General features: G+C 58.4%; 1 protein-coding gene across 2 annotated transcripts in view; it reads right to left on the bottom strand.

Annotated features, from left to right (window-relative positions):
• ADGRG1 (adhesion G protein-coupled receptor G1) overlaps positions 1-7,120 on the bottom strand; it is a 31,011-nt gene extending 23,891 nt beyond the window's left edge. Inside the window, exon 1 of one of the 2 annotated variants that reach the window (XM_036275529.1) lies at positions 7,001-7,120. The gene's annotated coding sequence lies outside the window, so the exon portion shown is untranslated. Of the gene's footprint in view, positions 1-5,324; positions 5,387-7,000 lie in introns of those variants that run through there. The other variant, XM_036275530.1, reaches the window with a different exon arrangement.
• Between the last annotated feature and the right edge of the window lie 4,881 nt (positions 7,121-12,001).

A 12,001-nucleotide genomic window follows, 5' to 3' on the forward strand; every position in this document is an offset into this window, starting at 1 on the left:
TTCCAGGGCCTGCTGGGCTAGAAAAGGCAGCCACTGTGGCATCCAAAGATCCCGTGCTTAAACGGAGCTGGCAGGGGGCTGCAGCTCAGGGGAGCCAGGGGAGGGCACAGATGGAAGACCCCTGGCCTTTTACACACACTTGGTTCTCGCAAACCGCAGCAACGCACAGAAACACAGACACAGCATCACGGGTCCCATCCACAGACACGAAGCTCCTGTGATAACAAAAATACCAACTCTAGCTCGGAGCTCATTGCTGCCCAGAGCCAAGGCTCTGCCAAAGAGATTGACAATCTCCACTTAACACCCGCGACACCGCTGACCAGGTGGCAGACAACATGATGAGGCTCATTTTATAGGTCAGATAACAGGCTCAGGGGCAGATGATTGTCAAAATAACAAGCTAGTGAGCCCACCCCACTCCCTCCACCTTCTGCCACCCCACCCTTCTGCGCAGGCACCAACTCCAGCACACTCGCTTTCCTGCCTCAGGGAGGTGGAGGTGCCGGTCCAAGAGGCCCAGGAAGAGGGGGCAGGTCCCCTCCCCCCAGTGCCCCATTCCACCTGGACAGCAGTTACTGCAGCATCCCAGTCTAGTTCCTTAGGCCCAGGTTGGGGAACGGAGGTGGGATTCTGGGCATGCGGGAATGCTGCAGGGTCTCCACAGGGAGGTACTGCTGTCCCCACCACCACAGCTGGCAGTGGGTGCTGCCCCTGGCCCAGCTCCCTCTGCCCAGTGCAGGCACCAGGACCTGGGCATGCTGCGCTCCCAGCCAGGAGCTGGAAGGCAGACACTGCCATCTGGTTTGGGGTGTGCACATAGGTGGCAGAGCCCAGGGGCTGCGCAGGCACAGCCTCGGACATAGGTAAGTGCAGCGTTGAGAAAACACAGCAGGGTTCCTGCCGGCCTGCCCACTGCCGTGGCTCTCCAAAGGCAATGTCACGTGCGGGTGGCGGGTGCCTCAAGGTTACAGATGCCCCTACCCAGGCTCAGCCCGTCCTGTCAGGGGCAGCAAGGGGCATCATCAGCTCCCTAATGATTTAGGAGGTGGGTGTCTCCCCTTCCCCACTCCTCCCTCAGACCCTGCAGCCTCACTCTGGTCCCCTTCCCCTGAGGCCCTCTCTCCCTCTGGGCTTCCCATCCAGCAATCTGAGCTACGAGCAGCTGGTAGGAGCCCCTGGAGATGCAGTCAGGTGGTACTAATGGTGGAAGTCCGGGCATGGTGACAGGCGAGGCTACGGAGAGGGTTTCTAGATGCAGGCACCACCTGCCCACAGACAGTGCCTCGTGCTGCTAGGATGACCAGTGTGCTGTCAGGGTCTGCATCCTTGGGAAGGGTGTGAGAGCAGGGTGCCTCTCTCCCTCGGTTAGAGAAGCTCAGGGTTGGAGGGGACTGTGAAAAACCCCACATGATGTCCAACTTCTCTCTACAACTTCCCTGCCAAATTTAAACACCTGCAGAGACGGTGAACTCACTACCTCAACTGAAAATACCATTTGTGGTGTCATGGGAAAAAGGTCTTGGCTGGAAGGCAGGAGACCTGGATTCAGGGCCCCAGTACTTCTGACTGGCCAGGGGCCCTGGGACCTGCTGCCTCATCTGTGAAATGAGGATGAAAATGTAACTCTCAGGACTGCCAGCCCCTGGGACGGAGTGAGGGTCTTTGTTGGCACTGAAGCGGTATGCACCAGGGGAAGGGGCTGGGTTATGAGTTGCCCCAAGGCTTTGACACATGCTCAGATGGTGATACAGCCAGAGAAGCAGTGGACAGAGGGCACCAGGCCAAGCATGACTCAGCTGCCCCTGGGGCTCACCCCTCGCATTTGTCACCAGCAAGGCAGGTGGGTCTAGGCAGTTGTCCCCCTGCCACAAGATCAGAGATCCAGTGTGCCAGTCACAGAGCCACACCCTGAGGGCCAGACTTGGCCAGCGACCCAGAAGGGGTCGGCCACCCCATGCAGCCCCCAGGGACCAAGGGAACTCAGCCCAGCAGAGAAGTGACCACAAAGTGCTGCCCTAGGGAACAGCCCGCCTTGAACTCAGGCCTCCCCGGCAGGCCCCGGACAGTGGCCACGCTGGCCGGGCCTTGGGTCTCAGCAGGGAGTCCCAGACTTGGACAACTCAGACCAGCGGGTCAAGCCCCATTCAATGAGTGTTCACGGCAGCATGTTCTCTGGTGACTTTCCCAGTGACATCATGGGAGACAGGCTGTCTCTCCGGGACAGACTCTGCGCTGCTCTCTAACAGAGGACTTGGGGCTGGCCCCGAACAGTGGCAATGACAACATCACCTCTGGTGTGCCAGGCAGACTCAGCACGTCAGATTTTGTGGCTCACTCAACCGTCTCAAGGTGCCATTACCATCCTCACTTTAAAGATGAGGAAAACGAGCCCTGGCCAGTTTGGCTCAGCGGTTAGAGCGTCGGCCTGGGGTCCGGAGAGACCCGGGTTCGGTTCCCGCTAAGGGCACGTACTTCGGTTGCAGTTTGTCCCTGGCCCTGGTTGGCCGTGTGGGTGGCGGCCACTCGATGTGTCCCTTCACGTCGATGTTTCTCACTCTCTCTCCCTTCCTCTCTCTCCCTCCCACTCTATCTGTACAAAAAATGGAAAAATGTCCTCGGGTGAGGATTAAAAAAAAAAAAAAAGATGAGGAAAACGAGCCCTGGCCAGTTTGGCTCAGCAGTTAGAGCGCCGGCTCACAGACCAAAGAGTCGCGGGTTCGATTCCGGTCAAGGGCATGTACCTCAGTTGCAGTTCGGTCCCCGGCCCTGGTCGGGGTTGTGCAGGAGGCAACCAATCGATGTGTCTCTCTCACACTGATGTTTCTCTCTCTCTTTCCCTCCCACTCTGTCTGAAAATAAATGGAAAAATATCCTCGGGTGAGGACTTAAAAAATAAATTAAAGATGAGGAGAACACAGCACAGAGAGGCTAGTACACCTGTCCACCTTCACACAGCTGATGGAACTGGGACAGAACCAAGCAGCCCAGAGCTGCCCACCTTGCGCTGCCTCTCCCAGGGAAACAGCTGAGCTGGGCAATGGAGGAGGGGAGGTCTGGAACCGCCGGAGGCTCTCCTGCCCGTGGCCCCTACAGCACGTGGCTGTCACAGTTAAGCCCACAAGGTCTTGTTTACATATTGGACATGCAGGTCTCTTCACCCCCATTTTACAGCCTAAGCAGTTAGGCTTAGAGATTTTAAGGCACTTGGTATGATCACTTTTCAAGAATTTGAACTTAGTTCTAATTCAACCACCCCATGGCCCTGAAGACAAAACCTTCAGCTAAGTAAGTTCACTCTTTGCAGCGATTTATTGCCCCAAATGCCAGCAACAACCCTGCCAGGGGTGACACTGCCATCCCTGTGTGTAGGTGAGGATGCTGAGGTCCGGGAGGCTGGGACCACGGGCAGCAGTGTCCAGGAGCCCCCGCTCCCCCGCTGGGCCAGCACCTCTGGGAGGGGGAGGGACTGAGAGACCGCAGCGTGGTTCTAGCTTCTCACTGTGGCTCGTCTGGACTTAAGTGGCCCTGAGCCTGGGGGGCCACACTGGAGCCATTAGCTGCAGACCTCCAGCCTTTTAGGGGACTGGAGCTGGGCTGGCTTCCGGACAGCGAACCCACGCCCCGAGGCCATCCCCCCCCCAGTGCAGGAGAGGCGTCTGCTCCCCAGCTCCTCCAGGCTCAGCTTTGATCTGTCTCCGGGGGCTGCCATGCACACCACCAGCCGCCTGAGCCCATCAGCCCAGGAGCACATGCCCACCCCACAGGCCTCCCCACCAAAGCAAAGTAAGGCTGCTGGGGCTCTTCCCAGAGCCCAGGTGGCCCCAGCTTTCCTAGGGGAGGCAGGAGTAAGTCCCCCGAGCTATTACGAGATAATCCCAGGCCTCAGTGATGCCATCTGCCAGATGGGGCGATCATGGTAAGGCTAACATCTACATGGGCCAAGGTCTGTGTTAACACTTCCCCACAATCACCCCTTTATCCTCACCACAGACCCCCACATTTATACCACCCTTATCTACTTTTCCAGACGAGAAAACTGAGGCAAATACCCAAGTTCACACAACCAGAGAGGAATAAACCAGGGTTCTCCCCAGGCAAGTGGCCTTGCTCTCTCTGTGGGGCCTAGAGGATTTGGGCAGCAGCAGCGGTGGGGTTCGAGACACAAGGGCAGCCAGCACACAGCCTGGCCTGGCCGAGGAGCCCCTCCCCACCGAGGGGGCAGGAGAGCTCTGTGGATACGAGCACAGACGCTAGAGCTACGAGCACGAGAGGACGCTCGCAGCTAAGCCTCCCGCCCTGTGTCCTCATCTCCAAGTGGGCTCGGCACGCACACCTGCCGCGGGAGGATAGCTGCCCGCGAAGCACTGAGCCGGGCCTGACAGGCTCTGAGGACGGGAAGTACCCTTCTAGCCCAGACGAGCCACCAGGGATCCAGCGAGTTTGGGGCTTGAGGTGCCTGGGAGGTGCCGCAGCCCATCTGTGCCCGGGGAAGGCTGGAATTGAGCAGGGGTCAGATATTGTGTGTCCCAAGCTCCTCCCCTACCTGTGGCCCTTCTGCCCAGCAGCCCGGGCCTGACCTCAGAATTTGCAGGGCTCCCCAGGTACCTCGGAACTCACCACGGGGCATGAGGACCAGCGAGCAGAGAGCAAGCCTGAAGAGGCTGAGCCCAGCCAGGGACCCGCCTACCCTGTTTGAGAGGGTTCTTTATGCCAACCCTACTCCCCCCACCCACCCTCTGCCTCTTCCCTGAGGTCCTGCTCCCCCAGCTGCCAGGTTTGCTCACGTGATGTCCCCATCTGCGGTGAGTCAGAAGGAAGGGGTTCACAGAGCCACCCCAGTTGGGGTCAGGGGTGCAGGTCCTGCTCAAGCTCTGGGAGTGAGGTGATACCAAGGTTTGGGGCTATGTGGCCACATCCCCTCACTCCCCCACCAGCTCTGCCCCTGACTCTTCACCCTTGCCATGTAGGAGCCCACCCACATCCTTGAAATGGGCACAGCCCTCATCACCCACACACTGTCTCCCAAGCACGAGCCTTGAGCCCCACACCACAAACCCTGCCCCCCATCCTGCTGGGCCACAGCCCGGCCCTGTCTACAGTGCTGCCCAAGTGGTCCTACCACCCCTTCCCCACAGAGCAGATTAGAACTGCCCAGTGGCACTCCAGTCCCCATGAAATGACCTGTGCCAGGTCTCCAGTACCAGCTCCTGCCCCATTCCCCCCGGGCTCTCACCATTCCCAAACCTGTGCCCACGCAGCTCCCTCTGCCAGGAACTCCCCCACCACCCCTCCCCCGCACTTGAACCTCTGTCCCTCCTCACCGGTTCCCAGCAGCCTGGCGCCCTCTGCCCAGCCCCCCAGGCTTCCTCGGGTCAGAAAGTTCTCCCCAGCCACCACCACCAGCAAGTGCATCTCGCTCCTCAGCCTCAGATCCTCACTGTCTTGTGGTTTGTCCCTGACAGGAGCTGGGTGTCCCAGCCAGGCGACGGCCACCGCCCGGTGGCCCGGGGCAGCAGCAGTGCAGGCTGCCTCACGAGGGCTCTCCTCACAGACCACGCCTCTCCCTTCATGACCTGACTCTGTGGGACCACAGGACACGGAGCAGCTATTATCACCTTACACACCCAGTTAGCAGCCAGGCAACTGAGACTCAGAGAGAGAGGCAAGGCAAGGTGACCAAGGAGGGTCCGTATCTCAGAGTCCCTGCAGCAAAGGGGTCAGGCCTGGCCCCGAGAGCGAGTGCCACCTCTGGAGTGCCGGGCCCTCTCCATAGGCCCTGCCCTGGACTCTGGGAACCTGCTCAGCAGCCAGTGGCTCTCACAGACTTCTTCCCACTCAGTCTCCTCTTCAGGGATCCAACCCTCTGCTCAGGGTACCCACAGGGCTCATTCAGTGCCCTCCCCCCTCTGCCCCGGGACAGTACCTGACGCACAGTAGGTATTCAATACTGCTTACATGTATAACATCATTGGCCCTGTAGAGCCACAGAGGCTATTTTTACCGCCCCCCCCCACCTTCCCCAGGCCAGAGCTGCTCAGAGCTGCTCCAGGCAGGGTGGGAGTGGGGTGAGTGGGGGGGGGCAAGAGGGGCCCTGCCTGGAGTATATCCCCCACCCTCCTCAGTAAATTGAGCACCAGCCCCTTCCCCTGGGGCCCTGGGAGACCCCAGCTCAGCACCACAGGAAGGAGGCTGGCGGGGGAGGTGGGAGGAGCGGAACCAGCCGTTTCTCCAGGGTGCAACAGGGCAGCCCCCCGGGTGGGAAGGCCCTATCGGTGCCCAGCAGGTGGGAGCCCTGGGGTCTGGTGGTTAGTGGGCGGTGCACTCTGCAGCCTAAGCCTCTGCTTCTCCATCTATCTGCCCCTGGTTCCCAGGGCATTCTGTCACCCCAGGTCCCCTGCATTCAAACCCTACAGTCAAGACCACCTCCTCCCCAAGGACACCTGTGTGATGAAGAGCCAGACTGCCCTGGCTCGCGTGGGGACCCGGACCCAGCCCCAGGGTAGCTGCAGCTGAAGCTGCCCCCAAGAGCCCGGTGCCCAGCCGCCTGCAGCAGCCCCCCCCCCCCCCAACTCCCCACCCCCCGAAGGCTGGACCCTGGCTCTCTACCCCAGACCTGTCATATGACTGCAGGTGAGCCACCTGCCCTCTCTGAACCTGGGTTCTTCCTTCTGTGCAGCGGGAGCAGGAGTGAAGCGTAATCTTACTGCCCAGGGAGCAGACCCCGCTTACTGTGCCTAGTGAACAGACTACTCAGAGCCTCCGTTTCCGCAGCTAACCACTGACTAGAGGTTCTGAGAGGTTTCGTCCTCTCGGGCCCTGTCCTCTTCCAGCCATCTCCCTGCCCATCTGCCCCCGATTCTAGAGACCACCCCCCTCTAGCAATGCTCCTCTGGGCTAGCTCCCACCAAGATACCGAGACCTCCCAATTCCCCATTCTACCACCACCCCACTCTCTGCCACACCCACCCCCATCCCTCCTGCTTCTTTGATCTGGTACCTGGAGCCAGGTGGAGGGTCCTTCATTGGGTCAGGCAGCTGAACCAACTTCCAAGATCCACCTCCAAGGCTTAACCTGCCAGCAGTTCCTGCCGCGGAGGGAGCTGCGTGAGCGGTAGACTCCCAGCCCCTCTCCTGCGCGGGGCAGGGCTGCCGGCAGCCAGTGTGCAGGAGGAGGAGCCCGGGGAAGTTCTGGGATGTGTTTGGGGGGGGTGCCTCCTCCTGCCCCAGATGGACTCCTCCCTCCTCCCTAGTTCAGCTGGGGATGACGGACTGTGAGTCATGGATTTCTCAGAGGGAGGCTGAGAGGGGGCAGGGCTGAGAGCCGAGGCAGCGAAGCGACCCTGCACGATGCCTATGATTCAGCACTGGGCAAGGGGGCACCTCAGCCTCACCTCTCGTTTGGGCAGACAGGTGCCAGGCTTCAGGGACAGATGCAGGCCAGGGATAACGCTGCCTCCTCGCCCTCCATCTGTCGCTTCTCCAGGGCTGTTCTTCCCAAAGTTCCCGCGGAGGCCAGGGTTGCTAGGGCAACAGGCGCTTTGATGCTCCCCCACCCCCAGGCCCAGACAACAACTGCCCCTTCCTGAAGGAGAGTCCGGCCTCCTTGGCAGCCCACAGGAGCCTGCACTGCCTGGCAGAGCAGCGGAGCGGAAGGCTCTGGGGGGGGCGGGTGTCGAGCACCTGGCATGCAGCCAGCCAGTCCGTGCACAACTGGCCACCTGACCGGGAGCCCTCCCTGAGCCTCGGTCCTCCCAGCAAAGGGACTCATCTCAGTGTTCCCCAAGCGCACAGTTTCAACATCTCAAGACAGCTCTGGGTTCTGAGACACCAGGGGCTTCTGGAAATGGCATCCATGAGTTCATCTGCTAGGCCAAAGAGGAAACTGAGGCCCAGGTGAAGAACCATTCCTGGTGGCTCCGAAAGCTCACAGAGAAATTTGGAAATGGGCCGATGCCCCAGGGCCTTTCTGGTCACTGGCCTCTGTCCGCAGCTCACTCCCACTACTGAGCATCTGGGTGTCAGGAGGCTCCAATGGCTGTGCTGACCCTGCGGGTGTGGCGGCCTGCCTTCCCTCACCCCTGCGACGTGGGTAAGCGACCGCCAAGTCACAGGTGCTGCAAGGATTTCACAACACTCGGAGGGTAAGTGATGCCGACAACAGTAATGACAAGAATGATCACAGTCTGACCGTTCACTGCGCTCCAGACTTTCCCCTCATGCCACTGCATCGCGCCACAGCATGCCGCTCAGACCCGTCCTGGGACTTGAGGGGGCTCAAGAATATTTGCTGTGAAGGTGGCGATGAGGAAGGGAGAGCACAGGACAGGGAATGAAGCTCAGAGAAGGGAATTAACTTGCCTGAGGTCACACAGGTAGAAGTGGTGAAGTTGGGACAGGAGCCGGCGGTCTGGCTCCACACTGGCTCTCCTGAGCACTCAGGAATCCAGCCTCTCCACCCTCCGGAGTGGGGCCTGGACACGGGGGGGTGCTCAGGGCACGTAGGTCCCTTCTCTAAAAGAGGAGAAAAGTCACGTGATGCAGCATGAATGGAACTCTCTAGGCAGCCTCCGGGGGCGGGGTTGCTGCGGGTGAAGGATACCCCTCACCTGCCTGCATAAATCAAGCTGCAGGGTGGCTCAGTTGGTTGAATGTTGTCCTGTGCACCAAAAGGTCACCGGTTCAATTCCCGGTCAAGGCACATACCCAGGTTGCAGGTTCAGTCCCTGGGGTCAGGATCCGCACAGGAGGCAAACCGATCGATGTTTGTCTTTCTCTCTCCCTTCCTCTTCTGATCCATGTCTCTCTCTCTCTCTCATATATATATGAGATAAATATAGACATAAGAATCACAACAAAGCTGTGTGGAGGCCCCCAGTCCAGAGCTTCCAGAAAGCTGTTCTGTGCTCTCAAAGTGGTCAGCCTCACGTCTACATTGCGCTGATGCCCAGGACAGGCAGGCACTGTGGGCTCTGGGCCTGCTCTTCCTCCCAGGGCTGAAGTGGGCACTCGGTCATTATTAGGGCAGGAGGGATTGGGAAACAAGGGAGCAAAAGAGAGTTATCCAGGAAAGAATGGGGAGCCCCTTACATGCCATGTCTCCAGGCACAGTCACCACCCCTAAGCCTCAGTTACCCCAAGGTCTGTCCTTCAGGGCTGGGCCACCTGCTGTGGAGCAGCCTCAGCTGTTCCCTGGGATCCAGGCCCGCAGGGCAGCACTCCCTCCAACCACACACAGCCCAGAGGGTGCTGGCCAGCAGAGCACCGGTGGAGAGTTGCAGGTGCTACGCTCTGCACATGGCAGGGTCCTGCCAAGCTGGACGCCCAAACAAGGGACACCGAGACCTGGAGCCAGCTGCTGCTCTGGCCACATAGGACAGGCCTGTGAGGCAGCCTGGCCAGCGCAGGAGTTGGCTTGCCAAGCTCTGGCTGCCCTTTTACCATCATGCTTCTCAAAAACCTACTATGTGCTGGCTACTGTGCCAGGCTCCAGGGCACAGGTGAGGAGCAGGCCCCAGCCCCCAGTCTGACTCACATCGGGCTGATACCAGGGACTTAGTTATTGGCATGTAGTTCCCAGAAGGCTCTGGGAGTCAAAGGAGAGAATCCATAAATTATTATTAATCACAATACTGCCCCTCATTAGTCTTACTGACAGGACAGAGAATAGCTGCTGTGTCCACAGGGTTCACCGTGTAAGACACTGCTTTGCATGGGTCATTCTAATTTCATCCTCCCAACCCTGCGGCCAGGGTCCCACTGTTATGTGAGAAACAAAGTAACGTAGCCAAGGTCGCACAGTTGGTATGTGGCTGGATCCCCCGATGTGTGGGCTCTAACCGGCACCTATAGGTGCCAGGTCCTTCTAGGTTCTTCATATTTATCGCCTCCTCTGGGTCTCACAACAATCACAACCCCACTTCACAGAAGAGGGACAAAGACACAGAGAGGGGGAGGGGCTTGCCCGTGTCTTTGAGGGATAGAGCCAGGGTTTGAAACGAGTTTGAACCAAGAGTGTTGGCCCCAGAGCCCCAGCTGGGTCTTTTTTAAAAAAAATATGTTTTAATTGACTTTAGAGAGAGAAGGGAGAGTGAGAGGGGGAGGGAGAGAGATCGATTGGCTGCCTCCTGCACTCCCCGTACTGGGGATCAAGCCCAAAACTGAAAACCTTTTGGTGCTTGGAGCAGCACTCAGCCACTGAGCCACCAGCCAGGGCCCGGCTCGTCTTGCAGGAGGAACTGCTGTAAACAGAGACCAGCTGGAAGGGCTTTCCAGGTGGAGGGAACAACATCAGCAGAAGTAGAGAGGAAGGATGGGACATGGGAGCCGTTCTTGGAAGGAAGTGGGATCTATTTAGGGGAGTAGGTGCAGATTTTGGAATATTTTGAAAGCATGGAGTTTGCTTTTAATGGAGTTTTATCCAAGGCACTGGGAAACCAGGGATGGTGTTTGGTAGGGAGGGTGTGATTAGTACACAAAATGTGGTCTACAGACCTACAGCCTGGCCCGAGAACTTGGAAATCCAGCATCTCAGGTGTGCCCCAGACCTGCTGAATGAGAATATGCATTTGAACAACATGCCCAGGGGACTCTGGCATTGGGCAAAGCAGATGCTCTGATCTAGACTCCAGGGCCATGTACCAGCAATGGTGGGGTGGGATGGGTGGAGGGTCCAGCCAGGCCACTGGGGAGTATGGGAGCAGAGGGAGGTGTTGGGGGAAAGCTTTGGGTCCAAAAAACCAGAGCAGGGCTAGGACCCCCATCCCACATGTGCAGGTGGGAGGAAAAGAGGTCATAAAGTGCCCTGAAGAATGGGGGGGCACAGGATGGGGTGCAGATCTGAAAGGCAGGGAAGAGGCTGCCCTTGGGCTCAGCGGAGGGGTGGTACTTTGTGACATGTGGTATAGCCTTCCAACAGGCAGCTCCAAACACATTGCAGGGGCTGGGGTGAAGGGCTGGTGTCACCCAGGACCAGAGAAGGACATGAGAATTACTGGAAGTGACAGTGGCCAGAGGCAGGGCGGGGGGTGCAGAAAGGCCTTCAGTTAAAGGACGGAGGGGAGGGGCCGTGCTGCCACTCAGAGGTGGGAAGCCCCGACTCTGGACTCTGGCCAAGTGGCTTCTGCTCCCGTCTCTGCCAGCTCAGTGACTCAACTGGGGACAATAGCAGCACCACCAGTAATAATAAAGCTCACAGCCCAGGCACGAACGAGCATGAATGATGTATCTTCAAGGGATTTATTATTCAGAGCAGCCTGCAAAGGAGGCAGAAATGGGGCCACCAACGAGGTGGGACATCTGGGAGCACGTGTGAAGCCAGGACAGGGCTAAGAGAACAGGAGACCCATGTGCCCACTGTGACAGAGGCCGGACAAGTGGAGGACATGGCTTTGTTCCTGAAGGCCTCTCCCTTCTCCGTCTCTGAGCCCCCACTCAGGGTGTGAGCCAGCCATGCAAACAGTGCAGAGAGGTGCCACCTGTGGGAAGGGTCACGAGCAACCACTGCCTGCTTGGAGATGACTTCTTATGGACAAGAGCAGCTCAAGTTCAAGTTCTCTCCTTGCAAGCTGAGTAGCCTTCTAAATCATTGAGCACCACACTTGGCAAACAGTAGAGGCTTACAAATGTTGAGCCAATGTCATTATGATTATCAAAAAGTCAACACAAATGCCCAAAAGCCCAGCACTCGTTTACAAAGCCCTTTCATATCCAGTAGCTCATCTACAAAACAGTGATGACAGTTCTTATTTCACAGAGATGGAAACTGAGGCTGAGAGAGAACTTTCCTGAGGCTTCACAGTACGTCATCAGCAGAGTCAGCACTAGAACCCAGATCCTGGGATCCAGACTACTTGCTCTTCAACCAATGCGCCCAGCCACCTCCTTCATTCCCATGGGAAAGCTTCCTGGCCACAGGCATGGGGGCAGCCACAGCCCCACAATAACGCCATCTCCCATCATACCCGCCCCAGGGCCCAGGGAGATGGCATTGCCCATGTGA

This window comes from Molossus molossus, unplaced genomic scaffold (assembly GCF_014108415.1).
Source record: "Molossus molossus isolate mMolMol1 unplaced genomic scaffold, mMolMol1.p scaffold_m16_p_21, whole genome shotgun sequence".
Taxonomy (NCBI): Eukaryota; Metazoa; Chordata; class Mammalia; order Chiroptera; family Molossidae; genus Molossus; species Molossus molossus.